This window comes from Narcine bancroftii, chromosome 1 (genome assembly GCF_036971445.1).
Source record: "Narcine bancroftii isolate sNarBan1 chromosome 1, sNarBan1.hap1, whole genome shotgun sequence".
NCBI classification, from domain to species: domain Eukaryota; kingdom Metazoa; phylum Chordata; class Chondrichthyes; order Torpediniformes; family Narcinidae; genus Narcine; species Narcine bancroftii.
The window spans coordinates 289,648,208-289,666,366 of NC_091469.1; the positions used below are offsets into that span (position 1 = coordinate 289,648,208).

Here is an 18,159-nt window from a genome sequence, read left to right on the forward strand (position 1 = left end):
CTGCCCGCCGAACTGTGAGGCGCCAAGATGCACGGTTTGAGGCGATATCAGCTCACTGGCGGTGGTCAATGTGGCAGGCACCAAGAGATTTCTTTAGGCAGTCCTTGTACCTCTTCTTTGGTGCACCTCTGTCACGGTGGCCAGTGGAGAGCTCGCCATATAACACGATCTTGGGAAGGCGATGGTCCTCCATTCTGAAGACGTGACCCACCCAGCGCAGCTGGATCTTCAGCAGCGTGGACTCGATGCTGTCGGCCTCTGCCATCTTGAGTACTTCGACGTTAGGGATGAAGGCGCTCCAATGAATGTTGAAGATGGAGCGGAGACAACGCTGGTGGAAGCGTTCTAGGAGCCGTAGGTGATGCCGGTAGAGGACCCATGATTCGGAGCCGAACAGGAGTGTGGGTATGACAACGGCTCTGTATATGCTTATCTTTGTGAGGTTTTTCAGTTGGTTGTTTTTCCAGACTCTTTTGTGTAGTCTTCCAAAGGCGCTATTTGCCTTGGCAAGTCTGTTGTCTATCTCGTTGTCGATCCTTGCATCTGATGAAATGGTGCAGCCGAGATAGGTAAACTGGTTGATCGTTTTGAGTTTTGTGCAGCGATATAAAACTTTGGTGAGGCCACATTTGGAGTACAGGGGAATTCTGGGTGCCCCATGACAGGAAGGATGATAAGCCTTTGGAAAGGGGACAGGAAAGGTTCTCCAGGGTGTGGCCTAGTTTTGAAGAGAGGCAAAACTTTGTAGACCCTTTGATTATTAATAAAAATGCAAAGACGCTGGAAGAATTCAGCCGGTCTCGCAGTGCCTGTAGGAGATAAATATAACCACTATGTCGGGCCTGAGCCCTTCTTCAAGGTAAGAGAGCGCGGGTGATAGGGTTGGACAAACTGCAGTTGTTTACTCTGGAGCGTCAGAGGCTAGGGGGAGGCCTGTTTGAAGTTTATAAAGTTATGAAAAGCATTGATAGGGAGGACAGCAAACATTTCTTCTCCAGCACAAGAGAATCGCTCACAAGAGGATGTGCATTTAAGGTAAGGCAAAGGTGGAATTTTAAGCGATATGTCTAAAGCTTTTGACAAAGTTCCCCACAGGAGGTTAGGTAAAAAGGTAGAGGCATTAGGTATAAATAAGCAAGTAGTGAAATGGATTCAGCAATGGGAGGTGTCAGAGAGTAGTGGTAGAAAATTGTTTGTCAAATTGGAGACCGGTGACTAGTGGAGTTCCTCAGGGATCGGTCCTGGGTCCACTATTGTTTGTTATATGTATTAACGATCTGGAAGAAGGGGTGGTGAATTGGATAAGTAAGTTTGCAGATGATACAAAGATTGGTGGTATTGTGGACAGTGAGGAAGATTACTGTAGCTTAAAAAGAGATATAGGAAAGCTTGAGGAGTGGGCTGAGAAATGGCTGATGGAATTTAATACGGATAAGTGTGAAGTGTTGCATTTTGGAAAGGCAAATCTAAATAGGTCATATGCATTGAATGGTAGACAATTGAGGAGTGCAGAGCAACAAAGGGATTTAAGAGTTATGGTAAACAGTACCCTCAACGTTGATTCTCAGGTAGATAGTGGTGAAGAAGGCATTTGGAATGTTGGCCTTCATAAATCTGAGTATTGAATTCAAGAGTTGGGATGTTATGATGAAATTGTACAAAGCATTGGTGAGGCCAAATTTGGAATACTGTGTGCAGTTTTGGTCACCAAATTATAGGAAGGATATAAACAAAATAGAGAGAGTGCAGAGAAGGTTCACGAGAATGTTAACAGGATGTCAGGGTTTGAGTTACAGAGAAAGGTTGAGCAGCCTGGGGCTTTTTTCTCTGGAGCATAGAAGATTGAGGGGGGGATTTGATGGAGGTGTTCAAAATTTTAAAAGGGACAGAGAGAGTCAACGTGGATAGGCTTTTTCAATTAAGAGTGGGGAATATTCAAACAGGCCATGGTTTGTGATTGAAAGGGGAAAATTATGAGGAGAAATTTCTTCACGCAAAGGGTGGTTGGGATATGGAATAAGCTTCCAGCGGAAGTGGTTAAAGCAGGAACATTATTTACATTTAAGGAAAGACTGGATAATTACATGGAGGGGAGAGGATTGGAAGGGTATGGACCAGGTGCTGGCCAGTGGGACTAGGAGGGTGGGGATTTGTTCCGGCATGGACTAGTTGGGCCAAACTGGCCTGTTCTGTGCTGTATATGGTTATATGTGCAGGGAACAGAGAGTAGTGGGTGCCTAGAACTGGCTGCCAGGAAAAGTGGTGAAAGCAAATACAAAAGTAGTTTTTAAGGGGCTTCTCGATAGACATTTGGTTCTGTGGGAAATGGATATGGATCATGTAAAAACAAGAATCCAGACACTATCTATGCATCACTCTCAGATGCATCACTCTCAGATACATACACCTCAGACTGGCCCTTTAGCCCATCATTTCTAGGCCCATCAATTCTAGGCTAGATACCAATCCTCTCATATTATTCCCCCCATATTCCCATCAAACCCATCCCAGATGCTACCACTCACCCACACACTAGGGGCAATCTTCAGGAGGTAATTAACCTCAGTCATACCCACACCATCCAAGGGCGAATGGCTTGGGAGGTGTTGTAGAGAAGGTTCACGGGTTGATTCCAAAAGTGGAAGGACTGGCATGTGAAGAGAGATTGAACAGCCTGGAACTGTATTCATTGGAGTTCAGAAGGATGAGTGAAGTGGTGGGGGCTTGGAATCTTTCAGAGATACACAAAATGATGAAAGGAATGGATAAGATGCAAGTGGGGAGGTGGTTTCCATTGCTGGTGAGACTAGAACTGGGGGCCGGAACCTCGAGATTCAGGGAACACATTTAGGATGGAGATGAGGAGGAACTGCTTCTCTCAGAGAGTGGTGAATTTGTGGAATTCTTTGGTCAAGGAGAATTGGAGGCTGCCTCACTGAACCACAACTTTATTGAATGGTGGAGCTGGTTGGACAGGTCAGATGGCCGACTCCTGCTCATGTCCTTATGAATGTGCAGACCCAACGCAAGCAGCACGTGAGGTGGGGATTAAGCCCAGGTGTCTGCATCTGAGGGGGGGGGGGGGAGGGTGATAACAGCTCTGTTAGCTGTAGCCCTCTGCTGCTAACTGAGCATTTCTAAAGCTGAGAGTGACTGCTATTCACTGTGCTGTGGGTGGGATCTTGCCGTGTCCTTCAATGGCTGCGAAGCCCTGACAACAGCTGGAAATAATTACTATAAGCATGCAGGGAGCGGAAGGAACTTGGTGGATCAGGCGGCATCCACGGCACGCAATAGGCAGTCGACGTTTCGGGCCAAAATGTTTCATCAGAAATACCAAGAAATGGGCAGGTGTCTGAATAAAAGGGTGGAAGAGGAGGGAGGAGAATGGGCTGGCAGGTGGTGGGTGAGTTCAGGTGGAAGGGGGAAGAAATGCTTGGAGGTAGGTGTACTTTGATAGGAGGAAAGAAAAGGGGGTGGAAAGCTGAGGGGAGGAAGGTGTGGAAACAGGCAGACAGAGAGGGTGGGGATGGGGAAAGAGATGGCAGGGAGAAGAAGAAATGGGGTCTCTCTTGTTAAACATCTTTTGTCTTCCAGATCAGATTTATTGTCAGGAGTACATCCATGATATCACGTACAATCATGAGATTCTGTTTCCTGTGGGCCAGGCAGAATTGCCACTTATTGGCACTGCAAAACAAAACTGTACACAATGTACACATGTAAATAAATAAAGAACTGTAAACAACTGATGGTGCAATGCAGAGAGAAGATCAATGAAGTGCCCAAGTAAGAGTTCTTAAATGAGTTGAGGAGTCTGATGGTGGAGGGGTAGCAGCCATTCCTGAACCTGGTGATGCGAGTCTTGTGGTACCTGTACCTCTTTCCTGACGGTAGCAGCGAGAACACTGTGTGCTGGGTGGTGAGGGTCTTTGATGATCGCTGCTGCTCTCAGACGGTGGCATTCCCCATAAAGGTTCTCGATGGTGGGTAGGGTTTTGCTGTGATGTCCTGGTCTGTGTCCACTACCTTTTGCAGGACTTTCCGGTCAGCACACTTTCTACCACACGTCTGAAGAAATGTACCTGTATACAGCCTGATGTGCTGAGGGCATACAGTGTGATTCTCCATTTTCCCAGCCCCTACAGTCTCTCTTGTTTGTCTCAAGGTAACAGTGACTGTTCTGTAAATCCAAACCATTCCTCCCCTGTGCATCGCACAGACGGACACACTGCTGTCAATGTTTTAGTGGTTTTTGCAGACTTTGCCACGTTTCCAAATGTTGACTCATTGTTAATTTGCCGTCCGTCTATCTTATGGCACCAAGGCTAGTACCCTGAGACCCTCAGGCAGTGGGGTCGGTAAGGGGGATTGTGCAACATGATCCACTGCTGCTTGCGCAAGATGCTTGCTAAATGTGACTGTTATCTGTTCTGTCCACACTTGCTCCGTGTTTGATTTAACTCTGTGGCATCCACAAAACCGTGCCATCCACAAAACCCCCTGACCAGAACAGCAACAGCACGTAAACCTGTCCAATATATGGCCCACAGTTCCTGACAAAAGGGTAATCCACTCTTTACACCATTTTAACATTTATATAAAATTCAAGTTCATTTGTCATCCATTTGTACCAGCCCCACCATCGAGAACATCTATGGGGAACGCTACCGTCGGAGAGCAGCAGCAATCATCAAAATCACCACCCAGCACATGCTCTGTTCTTGCTGCTACCATCAGGAAAGAGGTACAGGTGCCACAAGACTCATACCACCAGGTTCAGGAATGGCTGCTACCCCTCCACCATCAGACTCCTCAACCACAAACTCAATCAGAGACTCATTTAAGGACTTTATTGATTTGTTTTCCTCTCTATATTGCACAATATGTTTACATGTGTACGTTGTGTACAGTTTTTTTCTGCACTGCCAATAAGTGGTAATTCTGCCTGGCCCGCAGGGAAAAGAACCCCAAGGTTGTATGTGATGTCGCATATGTAGTCTGGCAATGAATCTTGCTTATCAATACCCCATCTTCTGACTGGGCACCCTCCAACCGAATGTCATTAACATTGACTTCTCTGGGCTTTGTTAAAATACCCCCTTCCCCCTCACTTCTTTCCCTGTCTTCTTCCCCCAGCTCCTTCTCTCCCTTCCCTGTCTCCTTCTGCACCGACATGATAAATTCTTACCTTGTCCCTTATTATATCCAATTAGCACCTTTTGTTGGTCTGCACACTTTCCCCAGCCCACGTTGCCTGAATTCTGAGGTTTACTCTTTCTGGGTCATTCTGCATCGAATCCCGCGCTGACGGTAAAGAGTTTGTGTCTACGTGGGATTTTCCCAGGGGTCTCTGGTTTTCTCCCACCATTCAGAATGTTATGGGTGTTGTAGGTTAATTGGGCTCCAGGGGTTAGTGGGTCGAAAAGGCCTGATGCCGTGATGTATGTTTACATTTAAAATGTAAACTTACATTTTAAAATTTGAAATGGTTGCAGCCGGGTGGGACTAGGAAGAATAATAGTTCGGCACAGACTTGAAGGGCCTGTAATGTCCTATGGTTCTATGGCCCTAAATGTGATAGGATAGATAATTATCACAGTTGCAGTTACTGCAAGAAAAAGATGTTTCAATAGTGCAGATAGATCTTAAGGTGGTCCTGGGGTTTCTGGTTAGGGTACAACAGGAAGGTTGAAGAGCCTGATAGCTATTGGGTGGGGGGGAAACTGTTCTTGAACTTAGAGGTACTAGTCTTCAGGCTTCTGTTCCTTTTGCCTGAAGGTAGCAGTGAGAAGAGGCCATAAGAAGAAGGAGCAGAAATGCTCCTGCCCCGCCATTTAATCCTAGCTGATCCTGTTTCCCCACTCAGCCCCCTGCCCAGCCTTCTCCCCACAACCTTTGATGCCCTGTCTAATCAAGAACCTAAATACACCCAGTGAACTTGGCCTCCACAACCGCCTGTGAAAATAAATTCCGCAGATTTACGACTGTCTGGCTCTAAGAAATTCTTCTGCATCTCTGCTTTAAGTGGGCACCCTTCCATCCTGAAGTTGTGCTCTCTTGTCCTATACCCTCCCACCATGGGAAACAACCTTTGTACATCTACTCTGTCTGCACCTTTCAATGTTCTGTTCGAAGAGGAGACACTTCAGTCTTGAGGTTGTGACCAGGGCGATTGATAGTGGTGGGGGAAGGGAGGAATCCTTTGTGTTGTTAGTCTGCCTTCTCTTCTCTGCATCCCCCATCCTGGGGAAGGGTTTCTGCCCAGAACCATTGATTGCTCCTTTACTCCCACTGACAGTACTCGGCTCATCGTTTCTCCAGCAGAATAATGTGTGGGACAGTAAACCCGCCGCTTGACTAAGCTCCCTCTCCGCCTTCAGGGTGGACACTGGAAGTTCTGGCCAAGTGTTTAACCACCTCTAACATCTTCCCCTGGTGTAATGCCTGTCTTTGTCTGATCTGCTCCAAACCAAGGTTGTCATTGCATGAGTAACAAAATGGGAAGATTGGCCATTCAGGTGCTGTGTGGCAGGTTTCTAATCTTGCTGCACCCAGGACACTTTATGAACACGAGGCTGACTTCATTTTGCCTACGAGGGAAAGTCTTGTGCTGATACTGTGCAAACCTGACCCAGTTTCGCACTGGGGATTAACTCCAGTATCCATTACACGTGGCCAGCTTCAGTACCTCGGCTGGGAGTAGAATTGTTCCATTCTGCGCCTTGCCAGAACAATGGGTGGGAACAGATCAGTTGATCGCGGTCATATGGGACAAGCAAACGATTGGCAAGTGTTTCATTGTGTGCAGAGATTCAGGATAATGAGAGCACTTTGCTTGTCTGAGGGTGGGTTCTTTGTGGGTGGTTCTATTCCACTTTGCTTGAAGGCAGATGTGGTTTTCCTTGCAAGGTTCACATCGAGCTCTCTGCAAATGGCTTTTGTGTGACTCCAGGGAACCAACTGACTAGTGTTTGGCACCATTTTTCCCTTCTCGCTCTGAGTGCTTGGTCGGAATATTATGAAGTGAGTATGATTACATTTTTTTTTCCATTTAAGATGAAGAGTCTTAAGTTTACTGGAGCCATTTCCTCATTTCCCTGTACGAATCTGGTCAGCCTGTTACAGGAAGGATGTGGAGGCTTTGGAGAGGGTACAGAAGAGGTTCACCAGGATGTTGCCTGGTTTAGAGCTACGGGAAGAGGTTGGACAAGCCTGGGCTGTTTTCTCCTGAGCATCGGAGGCTGAGGTTAATAAAATAATGAGAGGCGTTGATAGGGTGGACGGTCGGAATTTTTTATCCCCCAGGCTAAAAACGTCAACAATGGAGCACATGAGTTTAAGGTGAGGGGAAGGGAGATGTGCGAAGTAAATGTTTTACCTAGAGAGCCTGAAAAGGCCTCCCAGAGGTAGTGGTGGGAGGGCCTGCCAGGGGTGGTGGTGGAAGGGCCTGCCAGGGGTGGTGGAGGAAGGGCCTGCCAGGGGTGGTGGAGGAAGGGCCTGCCAGGGGTGGTGGAGGAAGGGCCTGCCAGGGGTGGTGGTGGAAGGGCCTGCCAGGGGTGGTGGTGGAAGGGCCTGCCAGGGGTGGTGGTGGAAGGGCCTGCCAGGGGTGGTGGTGGAAGGGCCTGCCAGGGGTGGTGGTGGAAGGGCCTGCCAGGGGTGGTGGTGGAAGGGCCTGCCAGGGGTGGTGGTGGAAGAGCCTGCCAGGGGTAGTGGTGGATACAACATTAGCTTAAGAGGCTTCCAGACCGGCCACTCTTGGCCTTTATACAGCGATGGCCCCCTTGAGGACTCTGCTCAAAGTTTATGGGTGTGGAGCAGTCAGGTTTAGTTGGTTTACTTCTCTCCTACCGACTATTTTTTTTAAATTCAGTCCGTGACCCTCGGGGTTCCTGTTGAGAATGGCTGGTCTAGACACATGAATATGCAGGTGTCAGAGGGAGGTCTATCAGGGGCAAGCAGCAGTTTGTTTTGGTCATTGCGGACAGCACAGACATGTGGGCCGAAGGGCCTGCCTACTGTTCTTTCATTCCCATCCTTATGTTTATTTGGGAGAGGCCATCAGGTTAAAATACCATGGGTAAAATAAAAACTCAACACTGGAGAAACTCAGTAGGTCAAAGAGTGTCCTTTATGTAGGAGAGATAAAGATAGAGAGCTGACGTTTCGGGCTTGAGCCCTTCATCGTGGAGGAAATGTAGGCAGTGACCCGAACAAAATGGTGGGGGGAGAGGCACAGTCCTACAGACAGGAGGTAATAGGTGGATAAGGGAGGGTCAGCACACCTATTGAGAGATCAGTAGTCAAGGCAGTGTAGATACCGCGGGGATTTTGGTTAAGAGGATAGCTATTCACCAGTTACAGATGCAGAAGGGACCCTTTAGTGAGAGTTGGGCGTTTGGAGCAGTGTTGGGTTTGTAGTCGTTTCCGCCTTCAGCTCACCAAGTCTGTGTCAACCACTGAGGCAGTGTCTCTATCCACTGAGCCGCACAGAGGAATGATGTTGGGTTCTGAATCCTGGTTAATTCTGTGTCCAGTGCGGACACTTCTCTTTCAATCACAATTAATTTTGAATATCCCAGTCTCGTCATTGATGCAGCATCCACAGGGGGTAAAAAATATATATCTGACATTTTGGGCCTGAGCCCTTCTTCAGGGTTTGAGTGAAAAGCAGGCAGGCATCTGAATTAAAGGGTAAGGGAGAAAGAGAAATCTATTAAAAAAATATATATATATATATATATGTGGAAGGCATGGATTCAAGGTGGGAGGGGTAAGTTTCTCACCCTGAGGATGGAGGCTACATGGGATGGGCTGGCACAGGAAGGGGCAGTTCCAACCGGTACAGGATGGGAAATGTTTGGGGATATGGGCAGAATGCTAGGCCAGTGATCCTCGACCTTTATCCCCCAGTCACATACCACCTTAAATAATCCCTTACTAACCACAGAGCACCTATGCCATAGCTGATCTGTGGTTGCTAAGGGCTTACTTTAGGTGGTATGTGAAGGGGACGGTGGGGAGGGGGGGGGGGGCGGTGGTGGAGAAAGGGTGAGAATCACTGGGTTAGGCCAAAGAGCATGTTCATGAGTTGTATAATTCTTATGATCTTGGACGATCATATTGGATGGTGGATTAACTATCTCACCATGTATGAAGTGCATACCCTTTCCTGGGCTGTTTCTGTCTGCTGGTGAGGTTTGGTTCCATAGTTCTGGTACAACACAGGTTAAACCTCTATACTTCCTCCTAGCACAAGTTCGGCCTTGCTGGTAAAACCAGTTCTTTTCATGACTCATGGTTTGGATGGGGAGTTGTCTTCAGTTGATTGTTGACCAATCTGGGACGGGTGGGACTGGGAGGGGTGGGAATCTTTGCTTCACAGATTGCTGCCATGGGCACTGTGGGGCCATGTGAGCTGGGATATTTAGCATGAAGAATCACATGTAATATTTCCATGTTTCGCCATCAATAGTAATCTAAAACCCCATCAGCGCACATTTTCAGTTTACTTGTTACATTACCTGGACGGGTTCTTCTGTGAGCAATCTAAGAAGTTATTTCTACCATTCATTCAGCTGGTAAAGAGCAGTGTAGGGTTACAATGAAGGAGGAGATCAATCATCACCAAGCAAGAGCAGCGTGAGTGCACCATGGTGGGGTTCATTCAGGAGCCTGATGGCTGCGGGGAAGAAACAGTCTTTAAGCCTGTTGGTGTGCGTTTTCACACTCTTAGGCCTTCTCCCCGATGGGAGGAGGGAGAAGAAAGTGTGTCTGGGATGTGATAGGTCCTTCAGTGTGTCGGTTGACTTTCCTGAGCAGTGGGAGATGTAGATGGAGTCCACGGAGGGGAGGGAAGTTACTACAAGTCTTTAAACTGCATTCACCACCTTCTGTAGCTTCTTTCGATCTTGAGCAGAGCTTGTCCCGTCCCATACTGTGATATATCCAGTTAGTCTGCTCTCGATGTTGCCATGGTTGAGGTGGGGGTGGGGGGGGGGGGGCGATCTTCCTTAGTCTTCAAAGAAAGGAGAAGCTTTGGTGCCCTTTATTGACCATCGTGTTGATCTGCTTGTTCCATGTCAGGTCAGTGGAGATGGTTATTCCTAAAATCTGGATGGTTAGCTATGCCAGCGATCGGAACTGTGGTTCAGATCCCATGCTGTCTGTAAGGAGTTTGTGCATTCTCCCCATGTCTGCGTAGGTTTCCTACGGTTTCCTCCCACCATTCAATAACATACCGGGGGTGTAGGCTAATTGGATGTAAATTGGGCAGCGTGGACTCGTAGGCTGAAATGACCTGCTACCGTGCTATATGTCTAAATTTAAACTGGAACTCTTTTGACTTCAGCGCCATTAATGTGGACAGGGCTGTGAACTCAGCCTATTTCCTGATATCAGTGATCATTTTGGTTTTATTGACATTGAGAGAGAGGTTGTGATCTTGGCACAATGCCACTTGACTTTCAATCTCTTTCCTCTATTTCATCTCATCGTTATTTGATATCTGGCCCATTACTGTGATGTCATCTGCAAACGTGAAGGTGGAGTTGGAGCTAAATACTGCACAATTGTGGATGCAGAGGGAGGGGAGTCGGGGACTGAGTACATCCTTGAAGAACACCCATGTTGTGACCGTGGAGGACATGTTGTTCCCAATCTTCTCTGATTGAGATCTGTGGACAGAAAGTCCAGTTGAAGTGGGTGAGGGGTGATTGACAGGTGGGAAACACAAAAGTCAACCGGTGCTGTGATTGTAGTAAAAACGCAGAAATGCTGGAGGAACCCAGCAGCATCCAAAAGCGGTAAAGATATATTACCAACGTTTCGGCCCTGAGTTCTGCTTCAAGGTATGGAAAAAGCTGGCAGTGTCAAATAAAAGAAATGGAAGGGAGAGGGCAGCATGGTTGGCTTAGTGGTTAGCGCAATGCCTTTAGAGTGCCAGCGATCGGGTCCAGGGTTCAAATTCCATGCTGTCTGTAAGAAGTTTGTACATTCTCCCTGTGTCTGCATAGGTTTTCCCCGGGGCTCCCACCATTTAAAATGTGCCAGGGTGTAGGTTTATTGGGGGTAAATTGGGCAGCATGGGCTCGTGGGCCAAAAGGGCCTGTTAGCGTGTTGTACGTCTAAATTTAAAATTTAAATACAGAGCAACAGGTGATTGGTGCCAGATGAGAGAGAGAAATGGAGCAAGATCAACTGGGGAGAAGGGAGGGGGGTGGGGTGAGGCAAATGTTTTTGCTGAAGGAACACTCAGTAATCTGAGCAGCATCTTTGAGGAAGGAATGAATTGTCGGTGTTTCCGGTCCACATCAGAACCCAAAACGTCAACATTTCCTGTCCCCCTGCAGATGCCGCTGGATACACGGAGTTCCTCCAGCAATTTGTGTTCGCTCTCGAGCTCCAACTGACTCCAGCTATCAACATCTGCTTCCAGTTATTTTGCATTTCATTGAATTTGTTCTCGGATTATCAATTTATCCACAGTTTACAACACCCGTGCCCTATAATTATCATTGATCCATGTAAGCTGCTGAACTGACAGTAAGTGATCACAGCTTTGACATGGAGGACCCATTGCTTTGCAAATTGGTTTTCTGCTGTTAGGCCTTTGCTATACAGGCAATGGGGGGGAATCCCTCTCTCTCTCCCCCCCCCCCCCCGCACTGTGTGTGTGTCCCTCTCTCTCTCTCTCTCTCTCTCTCTCTCTCTCTTTCTTCTCCCCCCCCATCTCTCTCTCTCTCTCCCTGCTCCACCATTAGACTCTTTTATCTTTCTATAATGAAGTGTTTCCCAGCTGAAACTGAAGAACATTAAACAATGCTTGATCAAGTGCAATTGTGTGCCCCTGGGAAGAATGAAGCCAGAGGGGAGCCTATTTGGAATATTAACTCCACTTCTCTTTCCACGGACACTACCTGACCAGCATTTATTGTTTTGCTTTTTGTGAATCCATGTGCTGTGTTTTGAACTGCTGTACTATGTGTGGATCGACATGCTGGACTGTTTGCAAAATGAACTTTCTCATTTTGCCTTGAAGCTCGACAACTAAACTTGAATGAGACTGAAGCTGACATCTCTGTGGTTGAGAGTGTGATGCTGTTGGCAGCACTATTAAGTTAGCATCACATGCGATCTGGGAGCATATGAGCTCAGAGCTGGGTGTGAAGAAATTCTTCAGGGAATCTGAGCAAGACTGCCTCAGCATGCTTCGTACTGATAGCAGTTCACAGGAGGAATCCAAGCTCCTGAAACATTACTCCTTCTCTGCGTTGCCAGAATTTGAGCTGCTTTCCGATCGGATCTGTAATTTCCTCCCTGATGTCCAAGCCTCTGCGGAACTTGTTCCTGCAGACATGGTTAGCGCAATGCTGTTACAGCGCCAGCAAAGTAGGTTCGAATCTAGCTCTGACTGTAAGGAGTTTGTAGGTACTTCCCGCGACCTATTAGGGTTTCCACTGGGCAGTCGAGTTTCCTCCAACCCTTCAAAATATACAAATTGTTGGCTAATTGTGTTATTTAGGTGGCATGGGCTCATGGGCTGGAACAGCCTGTTACTGTTCAGTATGTCTGTGGTAAACCACTGTTAAACCGTGATTAGCTGCTGCCAGCTGGACACGCTCACCCCCCTCCCCCCCCCACCCTGAGACTGATCCTATCCATAGCCCCTTGTATGCTTTCCCTTCCTCTTTGATCAGGCAATGAGGTTGATCGTTGTTCCAGACTATAGTGAATAAAAGCCTGATAGTTTCACAACTCCAACTATTTGTTATAATTGATGGCACATCAATGTCGAAGATCAGCACCTCGAGGTTCCAGTTTCTTTCCAACAGTCTTGAACCTTCCATACAGGCATAAACATGACAGCACAGTAAAGGCCCTTTGGCCCACAATGTTGTGCTGGCCTATATAAACTTACTCAACAAACTAAACCTTCTCCACCTCGTACCAATAATGCTCTATTTTTCATGCACCCTTGTTACACTAATCAGGGACTGATCCGACACCACAAAAGGTCTGTCTGCACTATTTTGCACCAGGATAACACTGAAAATTTATTCCCTATTTTTTCATGTTTTTAATGTATTTTTAAATTCACTTCTGCACTTAGCATGTAGTTTTACAGGTTTTTTTCTATGAACTATCTACTCATGGAACCATCAAATACTACAGCACAGAAACAGGCCTGTCTAGTCTTTGCTGAACCTACCAAGTCCCACTGATCTCTTTCTGACCTATGAATAGTCGATATGTTTCAGAGCTCAATGTAGTCCGCGAAACAGGCTTGAACGGATTCTACCGGGAGCTGAGATGTTCCATTGACGTTGATTTCCAAGGAATAGATGAGTGGGATTTGCCTTTGATATGCCACCCTGTTTGTGATAGTAACATGCGCCTTAATTAGCAATAGGCTGAAAATTGTATATCTGGCTAGAATATCAGTGGTTTATGAGGATAATTTTCCTACCTGCTGTTGGAACAGAGCTAATAGTTTTCACTATGCTGGAAAGAATAATACTTCAAAGCTGTGTGTAATGTGTGCACCTTCTGCAGTGATTTAAATATTGAACCACATTATAGAACATTACAATGCAGAAACAGGCCCCTCTCTTCTGTGCTGAACCTTTTTTTTTGCCTTGTCCCACTGACCATAGCCCTCCATACCCCTCTGATCCAAAATTCTTCTTAAATGTTAAAATTGAGCCCATATTCACCACTTCAGCTGGCAACTCGTTCCACACTCCCACCACTCTCTGTGTGAAGAAGATCCCCCTCATGTTTCCCCTAAACTTTTCCCCTTTCACCCTTAACCCATGTCCTCTGGTTTGTATCTCACCTACCCTCAGTGGAAAAAGCCTATCTACATTTACTCTGTCTATTCCCCTCATAATTTTAAATACCTCTATCAAATCTCCCCTCATTCTTCTACGCTCCAGGGAATAAAGTCCTAACCTGTTTAACCTTTCCCTGTAAACTCACATCCTGAAGTCCGAGCAACATCTTAGTAAATCTTTTCTGCACTTTCTCTATCTTATTGATATCTTTCCTGCAGTTAGGTGACCAAAACTGCACGCAATATTCTAATTGTCTTACGCAACTTTACCATAACTTCCCAACTCTCTACTTTGATTTATAAAGGCCAATATGCCAGAAGCTCTCTTTACAACCCTCTCCACCTGTGACATCACTTTCAGGGAATTACGTATCTCAATTCCCAGATCCTTCTGTTCTACCACACTCCTCGGTGCCCTACCATTTACCATGTATGTCCTTTCTTGGTTTGTCCTTCCAAAATGCAACACCCCATACTTGTCTGCATTAAATTCCATCGGCCATTTTTCAGCCCATTTTTCCAGTTGGTCCAGATCCCTCTGCAAATTTTGAAAACCATCTTCGCTGTCCATAATGCCTCCAATCGTAGTGTCATCTGCAAACTTGCTGATCCAATTTACCACAAGCAATAGAAGGAGACCAAAAGAATGTGCATAGGGTTGTGAAAGAGGCTCACACCCTCACACCCCCCTCCCCTCCATCAGCACCATCACACATACCCTCCTCTCCACCGACTCCATCATACACACCCACTCCTTCCATTGACTCCATCATACACATCCCTTCCCCTCCATCGACTCTGTCTACAACTCCAGCTGCCTTGAAAAAGCAGCCAACACATTAGCAAACCCATCTCACCCCGGCCACACTCTTCCAACCCCCCCCCATCCATCCATCCCGTCAGGAAGAATATTCACAAGCCTGCAGATTAATTTCCCACCACTATCTTTGACAATTCTAGATTCTTTTAATGCCATGTAATAAAGTAGGTGTAATGTTACATGAAATTGGATTTAGTCACACAAAGATTCACCATCAGCACAAATTGCGGTGAACAGCCAGAGAAAGAGAATCAAAACAGACTTCTGAACGAACTTGAAATTATGTTACCTTTGCTCCTTGCTAGCTGATCTCTCTCTGTAACTCTGACCCTCTGTACTTGTACTATGTATGAGCAGTTCGGCTGGATTGCTTGCCATGTATTTTGAAATGTGACAATGCACTTGAACTGGGCATGCAGCAGGGACGCTGATGTAGTTTGGGGGGGGGGGGGGAATGGGCTGATACTGTGGAGTTGCTGACAGCCTGCTGCGAATTGTTGCACCGAGCTGCTGTATCGCACGTTCCTTGGTTCCTTGGCCATGGAGGAAGGACGATCACTGGTCAAGCTGCCATCAAACACCTGAAAGGTAAAGGTGAGTGGGATGTAGGATGTTGGGTCCAGGCCACCTGCACAGCACCGCCCCTGCTGCACCCGAAACCCGGGTTTGACAGGTGAAACCATCCTGTGGCTTTAGGCCGGTGTGAGATCAAAACCAGATGAGCCAGTTTATGGCATCATCTGAATTTGCATCGCAAAATTTAAAAAGCAGGAAAAGAATTGTTAGAGGAGAAATGATCTGTCAACATTTCAGGTTGGGACCCTTTACCAAGACCACCCGTCAACATCTGGATCCCTTACAGCCAACGTTGGAGGCTGGGACCCCCCCCCCCCCCCGCAGCCAGCGTTGGAGGCTGGGATCCCCCGCAGCGAGCGTTGGAGGCTGGGACCCCCGCAGCGAGAGTTGGAGGCTGGGATCCCCCGCAGCCAGCATTGGAGGCTGGGATCCCTCGCAGCCAGCATTGGAGGCTGGGATCCCCCGCAGCCAGCGTGGGAGGCTGGGGCCCCCCGCAGCCAGCGTGGGAGGCTGGGGCCCCCCGCAGCCAGCGTGGGAGGCTGGGGCCCCCCGCAGCCAGCGTGGGAGGCTGGGGCCCCCCGCAGCCAGCGTGGGAGGCTGGGGCCCCCCGCAGCCAGCGTGGGAGGCTGGGGCCCCCCGCAGCCAGCGTGGGAGGCTGGGGCCCCCCGCAGCCAGCGTGGGAGGCTGGGGCCCCCCGCAGCCAGCGTGGGAGGCTGGGGCCCCCCGCAGCCAGCGTGGGAGGCTGGGGCCCCCCGCAGCCAGCGTGGGAGGCTGGGGCCCCCCGCAGCCAGCGTGGGAGGCTGGGGCCCCCCGCAGCCAGCGTGGGAGGCTGGGGCCCCCCGCAGCCAGCGTGGGAGGCTGGGGCCCCCCGCAGCCAGCGTGGGAGGCTGGGGCCCCCCGCAGCCAGCGTGGGAGGCTGGGGCCCCCCGCAGCCAGCGTGGGAGGCTGGGGCCCCCCGCAGCCAGCGTGGGAGGCTGGGGCCCCCCGCAGCCAGCGTGGGAGGCTGGGGCCCCCCGCAGCCAGCGTGGGAGGCTGGGGCCCCCCGCAGCCAGCGTGGGAGGCTGGGGCCCCCCGCAGCCAGCGTGGGAGGCTGGGGCCCCCCGCAGCCAGCGTGGGAGGCTGGGGCCCCCCGCAGCCAGCGTGGGAGGCTGGGGCCCCCCGCAGCCAGCGTGGGAGGCTGGGGCCCCCCGCAGCCAGCGTGGGAGGCTGGGGCCCCCCGCAGCCAGCGTGGGAGGCTGGGGCCCCCCGCAGCCAGCGTGGGAGGCTGGGGCCCCCCGCAGCCAGCGTGGGAGGCTGGGGCCCCCCGCAGCCAGCGTGGGAGGCTGGGGCCCCCCGCAGCCAGCGTGGGAGGCTGGGGCCCCCCGCAGCCAGCGTGGGAGGCTGGGGCCCCCCGCAGCCAGCGTGGGAGGCTGGGGCCCCCCGCAGCCAGCGTGGGAGGCTGGGGCCCCCCGCAGCCAGCGTGGGAGGCTGGGGCCCCCCGCAGCCAGCGTGGGAGGCTGGGGCCCCCCGCAGCCAGCGTGGGAGGCTGGGGCCCCCCGCAGCCAGCGTGGGAGGCTGGGGCCCCCCGCAGCCAGCGTGGGAGGCTGGGGCCCCCGCAGCCAGCGTGGGAGGCTGGGGCCCCCCGCAGCCAGCGTGGGAGGCTGGGGCCCCCCGCAGCCAGCGTGGGAGGCTGGGGCCCCCCGCAGCCAGCGTGGGAGGCTGGGGCCCCCCGCAGCCAGCGTGGGAGGCTGGGGCCCCCCGCAGCCAGCGTGGGAGGCTGGGGCCCCCCGCAGCCAGCGTGGGAGGCTGGGGCCCCCCGCAGCCAGCGTGGGAGGCTGGGGCCCCCCGCAGCCAGCGTGGGAGGCTGGGGCCCCCCGCAGCCAGCGTGGGAGGCTGGGGCCCCCCGCAGCCAGCGTGGGAGGCTGGGGCCCCCCGCAGCCAGCGTGGGAGGCTGGGGCCCCCCGCAGCCAGCGTGGGAGGCTGGGGCCCCCCGCAGCCAGCGTGGGAGGCTGGGGCCCCCCGCAGCCAGCGTGGGAGGCTGGGCCCCCCCGCAGCCAGCGTGGGAGGCTGGGGCCCCCCGCAGCCAGCGTGGGAGGCTGGGGCCCCCCGCAGCCAGCGTGGGAGGCTGGGCCCCCCCGCAGCCAGCGTGGGAGGCTGGGGCCCCCCGCAGCCAGCGTGGGAGGCTGGGGCCCCCCGCAGCCAGCGTGGGAGGCTGGGGCCCCCCGCAGCCAGCGTGGGAGGCTGGGGCCCCCCGCAGCCAGCGTGGGAGGCTGGGGCCCCCCGCAGCCAGCGTGGGAGGCTGGGGCCCCCCGCAGCCAGCGTGGGAGGCTGGGGCCCCCCGCAGCCAGCGTGGGAGGCTGGGGCCCCCCGCAGCCAGCGTGGGAGGCTGGGGCCCCCCGCAGCCAGCGTGGGAGGCTGGGGCCCCCCGCAGCCAGCGTGGGAGGCTGGGGCCCCCCGCAGCCAGCGTGGGAGGCTGGGGCCCCCCGCAGCCAGCGTGGGAGGCTGGGGCCCCCCGCAGCCAGCGTGGGAGGCTGGGGCCCCCCGCAGCCAGCGTGGGAGGCTGGGGCCCCCCGCAGCCAGCGTGGGAGGCTGGGGCCCCCCGCAGCCAGCGTGGGAGGCTGGGGCCCCCCGCAGCCAGCGTGGGAGGCTGGGGCCCCCCGCAGCCAGCGTGGGAGGCTGGGGCCCCCCGCAGCCAGCGTGGGAGGCTGGGGCCCCCCGCAGCCAGCGTGGGAGGCTGGGGCCCCCCGCAGCCAGCGTGGGAGGCTGGGGCCCCCCGCAGCCAGCGTGGGAGGCTGGGGCCCCCCGCAGCCAGCGTGGGAGCGGCCGTTCTCGTAGCATCCATGGGAGATATAGATATATAACTAACCTTTTTGGCCTGAGCTCTTCCTCAAGGAATGGGTACCCGCGTGGGTCCAAGCTCTGCCTGCCTTTTGTTGGCTACGAGGAGCAA

At 51.7% G+C, this 18,159-nt stretch overlaps 1 protein-coding gene across 9 annotated transcripts in view; it reads left to right on the plus strand.

Annotated features, from left to right (window-relative positions):
* The window catches only part of ppfibp2a (PPFIA binding protein 2a), a 156,421-nt gene that overhangs the window by 24,832 nt on the left and 113,430 nt on the right, over positions 1-18,159 (plus strand). Inside the window, exons 1-2 of one of the 9 annotated variants that reach the window (XM_069903096.1) lie at positions 991-1,035; positions 6,913-7,026. The exons of 5 other annotated variants lie outside the window; for them this stretch is intronic. The gene's annotated coding sequence lies outside the window, so the exon portion shown is untranslated. Of the gene's footprint in view, positions 1-778; positions 860-964; positions 1,036-6,912; positions 7,027-9,618; positions 9,643-18,159 lie in introns of those variants that run through there. 3 more of the 9 variants (XM_069903118.1, XM_069903094.1, XM_069903110.1) reach the window with 3 other exon arrangements.